This window comes from Echinops telfairi, unplaced genomic scaffold, assembly GCF_000313985.2.
Source record: "Echinops telfairi isolate 266 unplaced genomic scaffold, ASM31398v2 ScPeMD7_2;HRSCAF=8, whole genome shotgun sequence".
In the NCBI taxonomy this organism is placed as follows: Eukaryota; Metazoa; Chordata; class Mammalia; order Afrosoricida; family Tenrecidae; genus Echinops; species Echinops telfairi.
Window position 1 is genome coordinate 6,337,889 of NW_022103898.1, and position 5,041 is coordinate 6,342,929.

Genomic DNA, 5,041 nt, shown 5'->3' on the forward strand with positions numbered 1-5,041 from the left:
AAAAGTGGGTGAAGGGAGACATCAGTGTAAGATATGACAAAATAATAATAATTTATAAATTATCAAGGGCTCATGAGGGAGGGGGAAGTGGGGAGGGAGGAGAAAAATGAGGAGCTGATATCAAGGGCTCAAGTAGAAAGCAAATGTTTTGAGAATGATGATGGCAACAGATGTACAAATGTGCTTGACACGATGGATGGATGTATGGGTTGTGATAAGAATTGTATGAGCCCCCAATAAAATGATTTTTTTTAAAACGTGCTTTTGCACGTGATCCTCGTGAGAGTGTTCGATCGTTTCGTATCCGCGGTCCTTGTGCTTAGCCCGGCAAGGCTGCAGTGTACCAGGAGGAAGAGCTGGGCCCCGGGCACTGCCCTGGAGCTGCCCCAGGGGTGACTGCCCGTCTGCAGCCAACGCAGGGCCCCTGTCTTGCTCATCTCGAGACCCCGCCAGCCAGCCTCCAGGTGGGCAGGCCACCAGCAGGCTTGCCTTATCTCCCACCTCCTGGGGCCTCCAGCCCTGTCTCTCTGCCATCCTTTGCACCCTTCCTCAGTCCCCTCAAAGCCCACACTGCCCTGACATCGCCCCCATGCCCGCCTGCCTCTGTCCTTGTCCACTCGTCCAGCCTGTCTTCCCAGGGAAACAATCAACTTCCTCCTACCCCGAGTTTTTGCACCTGCTGTTCCCACTTTCTAGAATTCTGTTCCCTTCACTTCCTCCTCCTCCTACTGGAGGTCCCTGCTTCAGGGCACCTTCTGTGACACCCCAGGTCAGCATCTCGATGGCCTTGGACTCACACTGGATGTGAGCTGGCCCTGACAGAGCGGAGAAGCAGGGCCCAGCAGGCAAGCTGGGCACTGGGAGCCATGTGGAATGGGCGGAGGTTCGGGGCCATCTGGGGTGAAGCGAGGGAGACCTGAGATAGTGAGGTTCCTTGTGGGCTAGATAAGGCTTTCCAACTTCCCTCTGAGAAGCTTGTTGGGGGTGAGGGGAGGGGGTACCTGGTTCCACCTGGCTCTGGCCCACGTTTGATGATGACTGAACAGAGGGACAAAGGAACTGAGAATTCAAACCCTTCCCAACTCACGTCACTCCTTCCTGTCCACCCCCCTCCGGACGAGGTGGGAGGGGGCTGTTTGCAGACCGACAGGAAAACCAGAAGGCCTGAGTAAGGGCTGAGATCAGAAGGGAGAGGAGGCATGGCCCTGGATCTCCCGGGAGCTAAATATCTGTGGATCCCCTATCTCCGGGGGCCTTTTGTGACCTTCACCACATGGAGTGATGGGCATCCCTGGAGCGTGCGGATGGTGAACAGGCTCGGCTGCTCTCTGCAAGGTGTGTGTGGGCAGGGGTTCAAATCCACCCAGCAGTGCCTCTGAAGAGAGACCGGGCGATGACTTCTGCAAGATCACTGGAAACTTTACAGAATCCAAACCACAAGCTTATCCGACTCCCCCACCCCCCATTCCCACACACCACCTGAACCAGGATGGCTGAGATCAAATAAACAACCAGCTCACTGCCACTGAGTGGAAACCAACCCACAGCGGCCCTACAGGACAGGGTAGAACTGCCCCTGTGAGTTTCCGAGACTGTAACTCTTTAAGGGAGTAGAAAGCCTCATCTTTCTCCCACAGAGCGGCTGGTGGTTTCGAACTGCTGACCTTGCTGTTAGCGGCCCAACTTGTAACCACGATGCCCCCAGGGCTCCTTCAGCTAACAAACAGAAAGCAACACATGTTGGTGAGATGTGGAGAGATTGGAACTTCATCGACGGCTGGTGGGAATGCAGAACTGTGGGGCGCGGTCGCTGTGGAGAACAGCAGGGTGGGACCTCAAAACTTGGCATTGCCAGTCCTAGGTGGCCCCCCCGCCAGAAGAAGACAGGCAGGGAGGTACACAGAGACCCACAGGCCTGTCTTCATGGCAGCCTGTCTCACGGGCCAGAAGGTAGGAACATGGGCAAGGTCCCCCAGCAGATGGCTGGATCCAGTGGACAGGGGGGTCCTGGGGTCTTGTTCAGCCGTAAAGTGAATGAAGCCTGGGTGTTTGCAGTGACCTGGATGAACCTTGAGGACATCATGCTGAGGGAGACCAGTCCATCCCAGGACAGTATCTTAGTCTGGGTAAACTAGGGAAACAAATCCACAGAAACTCATGTATAAGAGAGAGTTTTATATAAAGGGTAAGTGGATACTAAGAAAGCATCCCAACCCAGCGCTGTCCAAGCCCATAGGTCCAACATTAGCCCATATGTCCGACACCAATCTACAAAATCCTCTTCAATCTCACAAGACACATGCAATGACGCCGACTGCAGGAGGAAAGACGAATCAGTGAGCGTGTAAGCATCTCAGCACTGGCAGGGGTCTCCACGTGGCTGCTCCAGCACCCAGGGCTGCATCGGGGTAGGTCCATGTGGCTTCTCCTCAGGGATGTCTTGGAAGTGAGCCTTGCCAGCTGAAGCAGGGAACAGGCTAAGACAGCTGCACCCTGGTCTGACCATCAGAAAGCAAAAGACCTGAGAACTAGAAAGGCGAGGCTCATCGAGCCATTTATCCCTCCGCCCTTCAATTAATCCCGCCCTTCAATTAATCCCACGTGTTTATTGGTCAGGTTGGCACAATAAACCTTAATGATCAGATAGATAGTGGAGGGTCCCACGTCAATGGGATATCTAGAGTTGGCATGGAAGCCCACGTGGATTCCTGGCACCAGGGGCAGGAGGAGGGGGTGGCAGGAGTCTTTGTGTAGGAGTGGTTTTCGTTAAGGTGATGGGGACTTGGCGACGTTGCACAATCGCGGGATGCGGTTATTATTGTGCTTAGGTGCTGTTGAGCTGGTCCTGAGTCACAGCGAGCTGATGTCAACAACCACACACCACTCAGGGGCTGTGTGTCCATCCATCTTGTCCGGCCTGTCCTCTTTTTGACTGTCCCTCCACTTTACCAAGCACGGCGCCTCTCCCCAGGGACTGGTCTCTTCCTGACAACAGGTCCAAAGTTCTCAGCACCCTCACCTTGAAGGAGCACTCTGGGTGGGCCTCTTCTAAGACGTTCTGTTTGTCCTTTTGGCTGTCTGTGGGACTGTCAATGTCCTTCACCAGCACCACAGTGCAAAGGCAATGGTGCTTCTTTGGCCTTCCTGATTCACTGTCTAACTTCACGTGCTTATGAGGTGATTGGAAATATCATGACTTGGATCAGGGGCACCCGCGTCCTTCCTGTTGAATTCACTTGATGTCACCAAATTGTATACGTAGTGGGGGGGGGGGGAGAACATGATGCGGCAACTATGTTACAGATTCCCCAGAACGCTCATGGGGAAATGGAATGAAAAGATCAAATTTAGAATATTTATATAAATTTTTTCAACATAAGCTTCATGAAAGGCAAGGCACTTTTGTGAGCAAAGACACCAGCCATTTAGGCTGCCTGTAGAGAACTAAGGGGCTTGGGGGTGTAACCATACAGGGACAGTCTTTTTTGGGGGCATGATTAACTTTGAGGGGGAAAATTATGAAGAAACACGAGTACCCTTTGAAGATTTTATGAAAAGTTAGGAAACAAAAAGAAACCAGAAGGTGCCAAATCAGGTTTGTCAGTGGAAGCCCCGTGGTCTTCTATGGAAACTCTTGCAAAGCTGCCCGTGCTTAATGGGAGGAAGGAGCAGGAGTGTGGTGGTGGGGGGGAAGGACTGGCAGGTGAGCTTTCCTGCAATTTCTCGGCAGTCTCTGGCTCACATTCTGAACAAACTCTCATAACAAGCAGATGTGATCATTCCTTGCCCCTCCAGAAAGTGCACAAGCAAAATGGTCGTGAGCATCCCATAAACACCATTGTCATGACCTTTGCTCTTGACCTGCCAGCTTTTACTTTACCTGCACCGTCCACCTCCACCTCATGGAAGCCGTTGTTTTGGCTGTGCTCCGTCTTCAGGATTATACTGGTAAACCATGTCTTAAGAGGAAATGCTTCAGGCTCTGGATTCTCCTTTAAAATGCCATCAAAAGCTCTGTTCTTGTCTGCAACGGGTGGAGGGAGGGGCAAGAGTCTAGCACCCACCAAGCAGAAAGTTGGTTTGACTTTAATTTTTTTAGTCAGAATTATGTAAGCTGACCTGAGGGAGGTGGCTGTGGTACTGGCCCTTGTTTGTGCTGCTAACCCTTGGTTCTTCTCAATTAAGGTACTCACAAGATTAATTTCCCAGTAATTAATATGGATAGTCTGCCACTGCAGGCTTCATCTTCAACACCCTCTGGCCCCTTCGTAACGAATTCTCCATTTGCAAACTGCCGCTTTCTCTGAGGTATTCTCTCCATAGTTTTTCTATGAATAGTAATGATTTCGCCATTTTCCCACCCAAGCATCACTGTAAATCCGATGTTTGCTCTTGCTTCGATTTTAGCAGAACGATTCTCGCAGAGTTCTTGTTCTGATAGGGGTTTTTTTTTCCAAACTGACAGCTGATCCTTCTTAGTACCGCAGACGAGATCGTTTGGGGGCATGTTACAACAAGTTAGTGGGAGTATTTTGGTGCACATTTTAAAAATCCATGCATCTTTTTTTACATAATCCACACTTACCATAAACCCTTAAAAGACTCCTCCTATGTAAGTATGTGTGCCTGTGTGTAGTTTTTATATATAGCTATATATGTTGCTATTAGGTGCTACCAAGTCAGCTCTGGCTTACAGGGACCCTAAGCATGACAGAACAAACATTGCCTGGTCCTGCACCGGCCCCACAACTGTATTCTATTTGAGCCTATTGTTACCGCCCTGTGTCAGACCATGTCGCTGAGGATGCCGTCCTCTCCATGGCCTCTCTACTAAACCAAGCATGATGTCTTCCCAGGGCTTGGCTGCCTCCTGACAAGTCCAAAGTACCACCCTGCTTCCAAGGGGCATGCATTCTGGTTTTAGAATGGTTGCTCTTTTTGACGGGAGAACGCGTGTGTTCAGTCCCCGGCCCGAGTTTTCTTTCTTCTGCGCAGTCTTGGTTCTCCAGAGCTGCCCAGTCTGGGGAGCAGCAAGGAAACC